This window comes from Sinohyriopsis cumingii, chromosome 3, assembly GCF_028554795.1.
Source record: "Sinohyriopsis cumingii isolate HCF-2022 chromosome 3, ASM2855479v2, whole genome shotgun sequence".
Classification (NCBI taxonomy): Eukaryota; Metazoa; Mollusca; class Bivalvia; order Unionida; family Unionidae; genus Sinohyriopsis; species Sinohyriopsis cumingii.
This window is the reverse complement of record NC_142963.1, coordinates 32,513,858-32,529,782: the sequence shown is the minus strand read 5'-3', so window position 1 is coordinate 32,529,782 and position 15,925 is coordinate 32,513,858.

Genomic DNA, 15,925 nt, shown 5'->3' with positions numbered 1-15,925 from the left:
CACCCAACGTTTTTCAAAAAAATGTCTACCAAACCAAACATAACAAATTTGGTGGAGATTTTCGTTAAACTCGAATGATTCAACACAAGCGAATCCAGTCAGATCAAAATCAGGTAATGGTCCATTAATTGCCACTCGCGTCATCTCGTTTGTAGGGTGACCGAATCTTTTAAAGTACACAGAACAATCTCCGTATCCTAGAAAACGTCCCGGATAACATGCAACCACATCAACCGAAATAACATCATTGTAATTATACTTGGTATTCCATAATCCACCGTGTCCGTATTCGACGCAACTTGCGCGTACGTCCTCGAGTAAATCAAATCATGTTGGTTTCCATAAATTTTTTTCTCTAGCAAAATGAGCCGCAACAGATGGAACGGTAAAACAATTAGTTAGTAATTTGTTAGTATTTTCCGTGAAAATCTTCTCCGCGAGATTTTTCATCTCGTCGTGGAGAGATTCTGTTCGATATATTTCACCGTTCGGTTTAACAAACTGATCAAATTCACCTTCCTTATCACTTTTAAATGACCATACTGATACAGGATCGTTTTTACTTATTTTATTAATAAAATCAATCATGCCTCCCCCAGAATTATCTGAGGGGTAAAATCTAACAGTTCGATCACGTGGAAATATTGTTACTGCGCTAGTCCATGCATGCGCATTATTATCAATAATATTTATTGGAGCTCCTTTCGATTTATATTTTGATTCGTATAATATTTCTTCGGTTATCGTTAATAATGTTATTGGAAATTTTAATATTTTTCCTAATTCAGCAACATCTTTTATTGTAGCACCGGTATCCTTAACTGAATCAGCCCACGAGTTTATTTTTTCACGTCTTAAATCAGTTAATCCGTTTCCACGCATCGCGTTTGTAAAGTGTTCTATTACTCGTTCGGCTACACAATTTAACCTTGAAAATTTCATTGGTGCCAGCTTATCAACGCTGGTTTTTTTATTTATCTCATAGATTCCATAAATAACTGCTGTTACAGGGTACGCTCGCTCATAATACGGTTTATCAATACCAGTCAATAGACCCGGTCTGGATTTTTTACTTAATATGACAGTTTTATTATTACCAAGGGCAGGATCATATTTGTCACGGATAATCCAACTATCTGTTTCTGTTAACACAATAAATTTTACTCTGAAGAAATATTTTTGATCGCCCTCGTACTTAGTGATGTAGTTAATACTAGTTGCCGCTCGTTTGTCATTCATTGTAGCAAGGTCAGATCGGGATTATCCAACGAGTACGAAACGAAAAAAACAATCAGTACCCGCATAAGATACTTAAGAAAAATTATGTCAGCAGGTAACGAAGTTACAAGTTACCAAAGCAACCATTCTGAAATATAAAATCTGATTAATTGGCATAATTTTAAGTATAAAACTACAAATCTGATTAATTGGTACCAACCACCCTATCAGAATTAACAAATTGATTGATTTACACAAATTTGAGTACCAACCACCCCATCAAAATTACAAATCTGATTGATTGGTACCAAATCACCCTTTCAGAATAATAATAAAATATTTCAGAATAATAATACAATATTTTTTGCAGTATTTTTTTTAGAAAACTGATTGATTGGCATAATTTTAAGTACCAACCACCCCATCAGATTGATTTGTATAATTTTAAGTACCAACCACCCCATTAAAAATAATAAATTGAATTGATTTGTATAAAAAAAAAATATTTCTGAATAAAAACATATTTCAGAATAATAATAAATTTTTTTTTGTAGTATTTTTTGGAAAACTGATTGATTTGTATAATTTTAAGTACCAATCACCCCATCAGAATTAATAAATTGATTGATTTGCATAATTTTGAGTACCAATCACCCCATCAGAATTAATAAATTGATTGATTTGCATAATTTTGAGTACCAATCACCCCATCAGATTGATTTGCATAAAAAATAAAATATTTCAGAATAATAATAAAATATTTCAGAATAATAATAAGATTCTTTTTGTAGTATTTTTTGGAAAACTGATTGATTTGTATAATTTTAAGTACCAATCACCCCATCAGAATTAATAAATTGATTGATTTGCATAATTTTAAGTACCAATCACCCCATCAGATTGATTTGTATAATTTTGAGTACCAATCACCCCATCAGATTGATTTGTATAATTTTAAAGTACCAATCACCCCATCAGATTGATTTGCATAATTTTGAGTACCAATCACCCCATCAGATTGATTTGTATAAAAAAATAAAATATTTCAGAATAATTTTTTTTGCAAAGCTGATTTATTTACCCATCAGAGTCGAATTCATAAAAAATAAAATATTTCAGAATAATAATAAATTGTTTTAGATTGATGTTAAAATTTGACCAAGTATATGGTTGAAGTCTTCAGTTTCTTAATAATATTATATATTTATGAGAGTTCAACCATCACCTATATATGTTAATGAAAAACTGATCGATTTGTATAATTTACCCCCATCAGTGATTAATTAACCCTGTCAGACATACAATCTGATTAATCTGCATAAACAATAAAAAAATATGTATTTATTTAGAAATATTTTTTTAAGTTGATCGAGTTTAATACAGTAGTGTGCATAATTTAGAATCTGATCTCTGTTACAAATGATCGCGATAATATGTTCTCGACGGAGCTCATCTAACTGTTCTTGTGTTAATAAGAAATCCTCGTTTCCGTATTCATCAATAACTAAATTAACGTTAAATTGCTGTATGTTTGGAGGTCCTGAAAAAGCTGTTCTGATGGCGTTTTCAAGTACTTCTTTGTCATGTATAAAAACCCTCACGTGCTGGTACATTATATAATATTTACCTGATTAATTAAGATTTCACATACAGATTTATTACAAGCTCTTCTCCACGTAGGTCAATTAAGCGATTAAGGTGGTCTGTGAGCTTAAAATTTATTCGTGTTAACACATTATTGTGACACCGCAAATACACAGGATTAGTTGGCTCTTGCACGATTAAACTTCCAGGGGATACTTGTGGTGTAAATGTATATAAAATATATCCTTGTTGAGCCTGATTTGATTTTCCGAGATCTATTTGATAGCTACCATCAATTACGTCACAAACCAGATTGACCACGATCGTGCTGGTTATATTAACGATTCCCGGAGATACGTGTCTGCCGCCGCCGTGTGGATCGTTATTGTATCTGAGAACAGTTGGCGGTGGGGCTAGTTTTCTCCACGTATCGAGTATTTTAGGAAAGAATTTATCGATGAGATCATTGGTGAATTTTTTTAGCTGGAGCACATTATACCCAGGAAATTTAAAATTCACTAGGTCAGCTTGTTTTATATTGTATGTGGTTAAAAAATTTTGTTTATGTTGATTTGTATCATCATCAACATAATTAATTGTTGCCTGAATTACTCGCAGGTGAAGATATTCCATATCGGATACCAGCTGATTTAATATTTCTAGGTGTTTGATAATCTCGTTATGGGGGGTTCCATTTCCCGGTGATGACAGATTAAGTAGATGTTCCTGGAAAGCTTGTTGTAGTTTTTCTAAATATATCCCATGTTCTTGATTAATGATCTCAAAATATTTTTTTAGTTCAATCAGGTGAATAGTATAAGATTCTGTGCTTCCTCGGTCTTTTTGTTCATAAATAAAATCCCACTGCATATGGTCCGCATTACTGAATGTAAATCTACTGCCTAATGTTGCGCTTGCTATTTCTAGTAAATGATCTTTGTATGATGGATTAATTTCATGATAAGATTGTCTATCTGTGACATAATCAGATTTTTTTGGTTCTGGTGGTCCTTCATACACTGGGGGAACATCCGGCCAACCTAGTACGGATCTTATCGTGGACTGATAAATATCAACGGCATAATCAGGAGAATGTATCTCAACCGTCGAGGACAGCGTCGGTTCATGAACGTTAATTGATACTTTCGCTTCTTTTCCGGTTATTGATTTTATTCTACGTTGAAATTCTTCATTGATCTCTTCAATCTCATAACTACCAGTGGGTATTCCAACATCTATCCAGTCAGGAGTACAATCTGGTTTGTTCTTGTTAGCAAATACAAGTGAATTATTTGCTGGTGTACCATTAAATGATTTTGATCTGATATTTGGCCAGCTGTAATATACCCGTAATTGAGCTAGTGCTATTTCCTTTACTGGAATTGCAGTAGGAAAGTTAAATACTAAATTCAGGATTAGTTGAACTTACCGAGATCATCGTTATCTTTGGTGGAGTTGTATTAGTCACGATCTGCTGCAGTAATTCTGTCATTATTAGTACTTGTATCTTTAATACCGATACCTTCGTCATATATTTTAGTCCTCATTGAAAACTCCAAATCAGATATAATTCCATCACTGAGACTTGCTGATAACAAAGAGGACAATTTCGAGTATGCTACCGTCGTTGTGTGTAATTTTATTATGTAATCGGATAATTTTTTATTCATGCAAGTGCATATTTTTTTTGTGATGATATTGAAAACACCTGCAATAGTTGTTGCTGCTGAAATACAAATAGTTACAGCTACTGGTGCCATCATTGTCACAGCTGATAATATAACACCTGTTTCAGCAACAACAGCGGATACTGAATAAACAATCACATCAACGATAACTAATCGTCGTCGATATTTCTTCACTTTTACTGTATACGGTTCGACTCGATCTTTTAACGCCGCCTGCCATTCACGCGCTTGATTGTACCTGTATTGTGCACCGTCCATATATTTTTATGCAGTAACCAACTGAGGTGTTTCAGCTACAAATTCCAAACACCACCAGTAAGATGTTGCGGTTAATTTCTTATCAGCTGCTTCCAGAATAAAAATTTCTTCGGTTCCGCTATTTAATATAACAGATACAACCCCGGAAAACTTATCTGTTGAATGACGCCATGGATACGTTGTAAATATTTCAAATTTTGAAGCACTGAACACAGACAGCCTGTATATGCCAGTGACTGTTGCGATATATTTGATAGTTTTATTTTGCTGCGACCATGTTGCGAATCCCGATGATACTGTGCATACGATGTTGGTAATGTGCCCGGGAGTTATTCCGGATAGAATTTTAATCAAACTGGTTTTATTAACGATCTCAGGAATCCCCGCTACGATGTCTTGCTGTGTTTGTTTGATCGTGTCGATGTTCGTCTTGATATCAACGAGATTTATGTCAACGGAGTGCGGAGTGCTAAAGAATTTTTCTATGGATTCATCGGTTTTTTGAAAATTTCTTCGAAATCTTCCAAAAGCGCCCACGTGAACGTCATACTCGGCCCGCAACGTTGATAATTTATCATCTACGGTGTTGTAGTTGACATCAACGTATTTTTTTGTTGCTGCGTCTTCGTCGGATGTTGGATCTCTTAACACTACTATCTTATTCCCGTTCATGCTGAGTTCACCTGTCATTGTGTCACCGGTATTTTTCACGCGATTAGCAACACTTTTTGCAATTTCATCTCTGATGGTTTTAAGCGACATACTTGAATCCCTGATTTTGCCGCTGTCAGTAAACACAGGGATATTATCCGTGACCGCACCGAGTACTCGTCGAACTATATCATTCCATCTGATGTTGCTCGTTTTTAGTTCACCATATCGATCTTGAAAAATAACAACCTCATTTGGGTCAAATCCAGCCAGGTTCATGATATCAGCAAGTTCATCTTTAGTCGCGTACTTTGACAAATCAACGTCGCCGGACATTTTCTTAACGCGTGAAGAAGATCTTCTTCCGTAAATATCAACCATTATATTTTAAGATCTGTTTAAAACGCTTTACGCGCAACGAAGCGGTTGCTTGTATAATCATGCACGACTTTATGTGGTGGTTTGGATGATTTTGATACAGCGTTAAGTACATTAATTACTTCACGGCCGCATATTGGCGGATCTGTCATTGTTTGTGTGGGTAGCGTTGAATACCAAACTTGCGCGTGAAGTGGTGCAACATACTTGATAAATTCAACAGGTGGAGCTAACCCGTATGAATCAAAATAAACGATTCCACGTGGATCAACCGCGCATGATACCCAATGAGTACCAGGTCCTGAATTCGAGTCAAGATTAATAATACCTGTTTCGAGTTTGTTCGGTTGTTTCGGCAATTGATCTCGCATAAAAACACCTCTAAAGGCTTTTATTTTTAATCGTTTAGCAGCATCAAGTAAATCAAAATTTGATGCTGGAACATCTAACGCTGAAGCCTCAGACCTCTTCCCCAACGAGATCCCGGTAATCTTAGGCCGCGTCCCTTTATTTTGTATCCATTTCCAGTTGCTTTCTTTAGAGCCATTCCAGCAGCTGTTCCAACAGCACCTAACGCGGCTGCTTTTGCTACAGCTGGAGCAGCAGCAGCTATTATCGCTGGAATAGCCGCGAGAAGTGGAAATATACCACCTGTTTTAACGATGTCCTTGATGGCGCTCGGAGAAAGATGGAATTGAACTCCGGTTTTTGATTCTAGGGCTTTATTGAAATGTTTAATCTGATTCTTTGTCAACGATAATTTGTTTGGACCACCACCAATCTGATCTCGTTTTAGTGATATTTTAGTTCCGCATTTGTTGGCGGTTTTTGACTGAAGCTTTTTGACCTGACCAGGAGTCAGAGTAACATTAACATGACTATACGACATTTTTATATAAATATATTTTTCTAAATAACATGATTAAAGATTTTCCACTGGTGCATCAACGACTCTCATTCGACCACTACCACCTTCAAGTAACATGGCTTTATCGCTGAGTATGACCGCGATTGCTCTGTAGGTGCCGCGAATAAGAGGTGGACCAGCTATATCAGGAGAAGGGTTAGTAACACGAGCTCGAAAGTGTATATCAACGACAGATTGTTTGGACAAATCAAGATGTTCCAGTGAAAAATAATAAATTGGATATAGATTTGTAAAATCTGACTGTGATATTTGCAAACCGGTATCCACATTTTGATTACGTCCCATGAATGACATCAAACGATGATATACACGCGCTACATGATTCTGATCAAAATTTAACATTATATCTTCAGCTGGTTCTTGATGTCCATTTATCCGCAAAGAAACTTCATTAACTCCAAGGTCGTCAAATATCATATGTGAACGTTCTTGATTATTCGTCCAAGCATTATCTTGCAGCGCAATAAAAATATGTCGCGGCGCAGAAACACCTTGCTGTGACGCTATATTCCATGTAAATAAACCATTAACAGAACTTTGAACAGCATCTGTGGTTACTGTTAACCATGATAGCAATGATTTACCGCCTTGATCCGTAAAAGAGAGTAATTTGTGTTCTTCAGTAATAGATGGAATCACTACTGGCATCCACAATGAAAGCTTTGATATATTTACTTTACCATCAGCAACACCAGCACCTCGCCAGATTGCATTAGTATCATCACCTTTTCTTACGAGCACAACTGTGTGTTTAGCTCCAAAGATGACCTTTCTAACATTTCTGCAAAATCCAAAGATGTGAGATAATGGAATTGCACATAAGAAATTTCTATCATTTCCTGACAACGCTGCTCGGCGTGTTGCAAACCCTAAGTTGTAAGTCGCATTAACACTTCCAATAATATCAAAAGCAGCACCTGGTCTGGCTGCGTGTTCAAAATCAACCGGTTGTGGATCAACTGCAGTACCTACTGGTGTCCGTATTTTAATATATTGAACATGATCAGCGTTGTCAGTAATATCCTTGGAAACATCATTGTTGGACCGGCTGATCTTGTGTAATCATCAGAATATCTCGCTAGACCAATTATTGTTGTAGCAACATCAACATACTTCTGAATTGATTCAATATTTTTTTCCATCAATCATGTATGTGGCGCTATCAAACAACACCATAATCCCGTTGTTGACAAAACCAACACGCAAATTGGCACCATATGGCGTATTAGCTACAACATTCGTTACAAGTCTACCTTCTACTTCAATAAACGCCTCAGCGGGCAAGAAATATCTACTTGTATCATGAACCTGTAATTCGATTCTCCCCCGCTGATTTGGTTGTCTTGCGTCATAAGAATAAAATTGATAATCACGTACCGATTCATTTTTGATGACCGGTTCATCCATATCTAATGCTGAGTCGGACATACGTTTAAACATTTTATTATAATTACCATTTTTCCAAATGGTGATCTAAATCATCGTCGACGAAGACCGCTTCCTGCTATTAAATTTGATGTTATATTTCTTTCTGCTTCTTCAGATAATTCGCTAGTTTTTGATTTGCAGCCTGGTTTATTATTTTACTTACGTCTGCAGGCATCACTTCAGTACTTGCCAGTTTCACTGGTGGTTGTTGTTTTCGTCGCATTAATCGTGCTAGTCTATCTTTGATCGCCGAGAATGCCTTACCAGCAACATTGACAATTGCTCCAGGAGCTTTTTCACGAACAATATCAATAGCTTTCATCGATAATTGTTTTGCAACAGGTGTTACTTTTGGAGCCGTCCTTGTAAATAATCCCTGAATAACATCACCAAGTCCATCTCCATAAATAGCTCTGTAGATTGGTAATCGTGAGTTTACCGCTCTGACCTGTGCGGATTTACAATGATTATTGTGTACTATCATCTTATTTTATTTACCATTTATCTAACAATTAGTCAATATAATCATCAACAAGTTCATCGATAAGTTCTCGGTAAACTCCGATATCCATGATACCACCTTGAAATAATCGCCGACAAATATCAGCTGCTTCATTAATTATTTCTGGTGAGTTATTTCCGGCACGTTTTCCTCCCATGAGAACTTCTAACCGTGACACATCATTAATAATATTATCAGGACAAACAAAATTATTTCCCAGACCACTTCCCGTTGCTCCTTCTTCTGATTTCTTAGATGGTGTCATTTCAAATATATTTTTAATTTTCGACAGCGGTGAAAAATGTTGTTTTTGTTCTGTTCGTTGCAGAGGTGAAGGAAGTTGATACTGGGAGAGTTGTCTCTCTCTCTCTCTCTCTCTCTCTCTCTCTCTCTCTCTCTCTCTCCATGAAGTACTTTTACTTCTTCATAAAGATTTCTATATTCCAAATCATCATTTCTAACCTGTCTTTTGTTTGCATATATGCGATATATCCATTTAATAAGATTATCATCATTTGTCCTTTCATGAGGGGGGTTTAAAATATTAGATTTGTTAATTATACAATATAATATTTTTTCGGGTAATTTTTCTCTTTCAGTATTTCTAATATCTTCGGCAAACCCTTCCTTAAATCTTGCAATTAATTTTATATTTTCTCTTACTGGTTCGGGTTCAGGTGTATGTTCTTTTCTCATGTCGGTGACTTCAGTACGAAGTTTTTCAATACTTTCAAGTATTTCCTCACCAACAGGTGGAGGTTGGGCCGCAGCTATATCAGTTGGAAGATCTCGTAAAATCTTCTTTGTCTGTTTAGTTAGTTCTTCTTGCTATTTTTTCAGTTTGTTCTGCTGTTTGTTTTTATACCGGAAGAAGATCTTTGATGACAGTTGTAACTTTTTCAGTAGCTGCAGTGACGGGTTTAAACAGTTTTTTAGTGTCTTCTTCGTACTCAGCTTGTGCTTCTTGCTGCGCTTGTAGATTTTTTCTGAATGAATCTCGCACGGGAAGAAATTTTTTAATTGCTTCTAGTCTCTCTCGTGCTATTCTTGCAGTGTGAGATTCTGGATGTACCATTATTTTTAATATAACAATTTCTTAATTAATAGCAGCAGAGACGGCGCGACCTCAATAAAGTGTCCACGTGGTAAAATAAACCATTCTAAGAATAAAAAAAAGACAACGACGGTAAAGTAACACCAATTTGAGAAATCTTTGGAAGATTTATTTTTGCTTCAATTTGTGTCGACGCTTTTGGTTTAATTTGTGTCGACGCTTTTTGTTTTCTTTGTTCGCAGGAAGGGGTGTTTTTAGTTTTTCGACGCTTTTTCGATCTTGACCTGTTCGCCCTCTCTGCTGCTGAACTGTTAACCTTTCCAACAGTAATTTTGAAGGAAAAAAAGCCTGATAATTGTGATTTGTACTTTATATGAATATTTGCATTAAAACATCCATTGTCATGTCCATTTAGCTTTATTGACCAACGAATATAAACTGCAGATAAAGTTTACATTACCTGATATTATCGTAGGGTGTAAGACGATAACATTTGTCTCCGCCGTGTCGAAACTAAAATTCAAGGGCATTCACGTTTACTTGCTAGCTTCAATAAAGAAAATGCACTGAGGAATTATTCCTATTACAGGAAAGAACTGTTTAATTCATGCTCATTGTATTTTAAGTTGCATGAAAGAACAACAACGTAAACCAACTTCCTTTATAGGGATCGCTTAGCAGAAACTGGACAGATATCGATTCATATGTAGATTAGTTTGGTTATGGTAATTATAAAGATATATCACTTGTAGATAGTAGCTTTTTTTGTTGTTGTTGGGATCCTGTTCTGTCTGCGAAACGCGCCATACTTTCACAGGTGCGTAACAAGGACTTCAGAGATTTGTTGATTTCACTTCGTCAAAGGCAACGACTACTGCCCTAAACAATACGTGATAGTGCTACAAAACTTGTTTAGTGACATCTCGTACATGTAGTGCTGTTCGACCAAACCTACTCAGAATTGCCTAGAATGGTGAGATAATGCATAATCAATTAGCATTTAATTGTTCCAAATTACTTTTGAATGGACTGAATAACGGTCTTGCTGAATTGTCTTTTGCATTATCCATCACTGTATAAATCTTTGTTATTATTACGATTTTGTTTAATCTGGAGGGGAAGGGGGGGGGGGCTTTGTATTATTTTGTTATATGTGCATCATGGAACAAAGTTAAGCAAGTTTGATCTCTACTGCATAGCCGAGGCCAATATAATAGTCTTTTTCAAAGAGTTGCTTAATTGACTTCAAACATTTTTTCGAAGATGATATCCCAAGATTAACACAAACAGGTGAGAAGATTTACAGCGATCCAATCGGATCGCTAGCGATCTAGTCAAAGATCTTTGATTTCAATAGTTGGTATCCAACTGTTAAAACTATCACCGTTACCGCGCCATTTCACCAAACCTCGCTTACCACGTTGTTGTTTTTATATCACTCATTCGATAACAAATATATGTGGGTTTATTTTTCTCACTCGTTCGATAACAAATATATAAAGTGTTGTTAGTTGAAGTTCTTGCTCATAAAAACTTCCCATGACGTCTTGGTTTATAAGATCTTTTAGCTTACACGTTACCGGGATTGTTGTTAAAATCTTGTCGATGACAAATACTTCCTGAGACCACAGTCTGGGGTAAAACCTTTTTCAAATTATTTTTTTTTCGCTAATGAAATTCTGACACGATCACCAACGTTACTTTTATGCCGGCGATATATGTTCTCGTTTGCAAGAACCTGACTTTTTTATAGCATCGTTCGGTGACATGCATGTTGTACTGTGTTTAGTGTTGTTATAACCTGATATCATCGCTGACAGATCATCATCATTTCTGTTACTGTTTTTTGCTGCTTGTAGATCTTTTCTTTTATCGTGCGATTAACTCGTTCAACAAAGAGGTTCTTTTTTTCGTTACAGGCAACATATTTTTTTAATATTGTTTTGTTTCAGAAACTGTTCGATCTTTTTGTTAAAAAAGCTCTTATCCGTGGTCGGTCCAAATCTTATCTGGTTTTCGCTCCGTCTTAACAATAATGTATCTCAACGCATCTGTTATCGTCGATCCAGTTTTATACTAAAAAAACGTCAATGAGGTTAAACAGATACCGTTTGTTATCGTTGTACTGTGCAATGTTTTGCATATGTGCAAGATCTATCGCCCAGATATCATCAGCTGCGTTTGCGATGACCTTCCGTCGTAGAAACTTTTTTAGGTCTGTATAGCTCATGCGCTAGCGAGACGCTTGCGCATGAGTTACACAGACCTAAAAAAATGTTTACCAGGTATACCAACGCAAAGTTTATATTTTGCTCTAATGACACCTTGTACTGGTTTTCTGTCATGTCGTTCTCTCATATTATTTGGTTTCATATATCGCAATTCGTCAATCATTACACGATCGCAACCTAGTTTGTCGTCGACGTGATCACGGTAACAAATATCATGACTCATTGCATTTGCATCAACTGCTTTGTACGGTTCTTGTCCCGGTAACGGATCGTCATTTTCATCGATTTGCTGATCAAGTAGATTCCATGGACCGGTATATTAGTGTCCTGGCAATGTCCTACCTCCCTTTGGTTTTGGTAATTTGCCAATAATTTGATGTATATCCAATCCTGATCCGATGACAGCTCTGTGATTGCAACGCTGGCAAGAAGCAACTATCTTATTTTGTTCCAGGCACAGATCTTTGTTCACATCTTCGCAATTACATTTCATTTATTTGTATTCGCTTACTAAAAAAAATATTTCGTCGGACCTTATTGTCGGAGTGTTAGCAATCTGGGTTTGCATTGCATAACCACCAGTGGTTGTATCACCGGATTTTTCTTGTTTAAGGAACATACTGTTTCTCTTGCCACATACATCACCGATACTTTTCAACATTTTTCTGTTATTAGCGGTTATTTCTGTTGTTTCAGTGTTGTTACTGGTTTTGGTTCTGCAGTTGAGACAGTGTGTTGTAATTTTATACTTGATGTCAGACAAAATTAATGTTAAGATCGATTACGATCCAAGTACCGCTTTACGATCATTCCTGCTACTAGGAAAAGGGTCAAATTGCAGAATAAACTTTAGGAAAATCGTTGTGCTATCGGATCCAGATATTTGTTTGATAAACATAACGAAATAGTAACCACAATCTGAAGTTCCAATCAATTGAAGCTGATTAGAATTATATTTTATTTTTTTATATTTCTTTAGGATGCACTGTTTGATAACATCACTCGGAGGAAGACCAAATGAGTCAAATTAGTTGTTGTTGTAAAGACTACCCAGTGAGTTCCAGATTCGTCGTTGAAGATTTTGTATATTGATGACACAGCTTTGATTATCTTTCGGTGATCTATCAGCTAACTCATGTTTTGAAAATACTCCGATAAATCCGATGACCTCTTTAAGTTTATCAGCAATTTCAAAATTATTTAACGCGGACGATTTCATCTTCTGGTTCCCGGTAGCATCATTCCTCAGCCACAACTTCCACGAGTCTGTCTTCGCGTTGGGTATACCTGCATTCCGCGTCCCATCCATAACAGGTTTGGTAATAGACTTCCTGCTATCCCTGCTAGCAGCGGGCCTATAAACGATTTGTTCATGGGTTTTTTGGGGTTTTTTTTTGTTTCATTTTGGGATGATCTAGTCGCTTTTTGTGCTCATATTGTTGGCAATGTTTTATAGTTACTGATCAGATAAAATTAAGACTGAACTGCAATCTGTTTATAACAACTGTTTGATTTCGTCACTGGCTACATCTTTTTTTGTCGCTTCTGATACTGCACACGACGCTGCAGCTAATACTACAGTTCCTATCACAGGTAATTTCTTTGGCAATAGTGTTCATGCTAAAGTAGCTATCGTTGTTCCGATTGATCCGCCAAGGATCGCGTTCGATCTGGTAAATGCTGTTATTTGTGCCACTGACAGATTAAGTATAAAAGGCTTACCTTTTAACATTTTGTTTATCTGGCGTTGTCTTAGAAGTAATTTTGTTGGAATGCTACGCATTTTGAAATCTATTTTAATGAAACCGCTTTTCATTTAGCTAACACGCTCATGCTAGTTTCTGTATTTGTTCCTGTGACAGTTTAATCTAATGCAACATATATTTCATTGTGGATTTTGACAGATAAAATATCACTAAACCTGTACAGTCATTCTACTTTTGACGGTGTCAAGTGTTATGTATCTGTCAAATGTTACAACAGCATAGCATATGTTCTCTAGACCAGCGGATGCTAATCCTAACGTCATGTTACTTCGATGTCAGCTTTTGATCCAATAGCTCGTTCGCTGTCCTTACTAACATCAAAATGAATTATCTGGTAAAGAGATCGAAACTCTAAGACAGATAATTGAGATCCAGCATCAGCGTCCTGATATTTCTGCATCGCCTCTATCAGATACATATAAGCTCGATATACTCTTCTATTAACGGTATTTCAGAAGCTGCATTCGATCTCTCGTTCAGGATATTGCTTAGAGTTTATTCTAACAAATATTTATCTTACGTCAGCGTTATCAAAAATCTAGTTGTTTTGTGCTTGATTATTACGTTTATTTTGCTTCTGAAACACAATAAATATATGACGCGGTAATTGCTCGCTCGGCGCTATTGTTATCCGCCGTGTGTTATCAGTTGTATTTAGTACAGCTATTTAACAAACCTTAACCTGTTCAAAATATGTCTTTCTGCTGTACGTGGCTAACATTGAGTTCTATTAGTTTTAAGATGGCTCTGACAACCCGAGGAATCCATAACGCCAATGGTGAAATCACAAACTGTCAACCAGCAATACCATCAGCTCTCATAAGACAGTCGTTATGATCAGCTCGGTCAAGTATAAGTGTGTTTTATAACACGAAAAACTTTATTGTAGTCCTTCGTTACTTTGGAACCATCATTATATTCTCGAAGATTAATCACAGGAATAATACTCTGAGCCTTTGCTAACAACCCAGTTGTATCATCTTCAGCAGCTGGTGGATAAAATTCCAATGGTATTACAAAGAGCTATCAGAGCATTTCTTACATTTGCTACTGCATTATCAGCTGATTCAGCCGTTCCATACGATCATGAGGCTTAGCTAAAAAGTTGTTTATATTAGTGCGATTCCCTGTATCGATTTGCACCAGCAACTGGTGATTCACCATTCGGAATCAGATCCAGATCATCAGCATTTACTAATGACGTATCTTTAATCCACATCATAGTTGTTGCAATGCAACTCGAGTAATCGTCGCTGAACGACACAATATTAAGAATAGTACTTGCTATCGGCAAGTGCATAGAAATATCTTCGACTGTTTGATTAGCGAGTTGATATATGGCGCTTTTGAACAAGCTCCAGCCGTTGTTTCTAATGTAATATTTGCACCAGCACCAATATCACCATGAGCGGCTGTTCTTACACTACCTCGTACTTCAAGTACGGCTTTGGGCGGCGGCAAAAAAAATCTTCATCTCGTGTATTAAATGTTCTGATGGCCATCTTGCGAGGCTCATTAGAGTTCTCGTCAAGATATTCAACATACTCGAACTCGAACTCGAACTCCGTTGCAGATTCGTCTACGGTTATCTCGTCGTCATGGTCAAGATAATGTTTAATAAACATATTTATTATAATCGTCAGACAAAATTGTGATTATTTTACAATCACCTAAGACGCTGCAATATCTTGTTTTGGTCTCGCTCATGAAACTAGTTTCCCAGCAATCTCTTCGCCGGCCGGAGACAACAATTTTTCGTCGGTGCTATCATTCCACGTGCTGTTTCTGATGATGGTACTATTTTAAAAATAACATGTTTTATATCCGAACCACTTGACACTCCACCTTTGATTTTATCAGCGATCTTTTGTCAAACAGCTGTTCCTGCTGCAGATGCGGCTCCTCTTGCAAAAGCCTTTTGACGCGTCTAACACGATTGGTGCTACTTCGTGACCTATTCCAGGTATATTTTGGACTATCTTTGAAAAGATATTTCAAAAAATAACCTAAAACTTTTTGTGATAAACTTTTCGTTGTTTCATCTTGTTATACAAAATGTTTGATAAAATTGGCTGTGATTAGTTAACTATAGTCGGTTAACTGACTGTGGTGAGCTAGCTCACTATGGGCAGCTACTGATGCGCAGATTTAAATAGTAAGTCACAATTTCGTTGTTGAGATCAATCGGACGACTTGATTGATCAGTAAGTGTCATCGTGATAGATGATATTTGATTTTC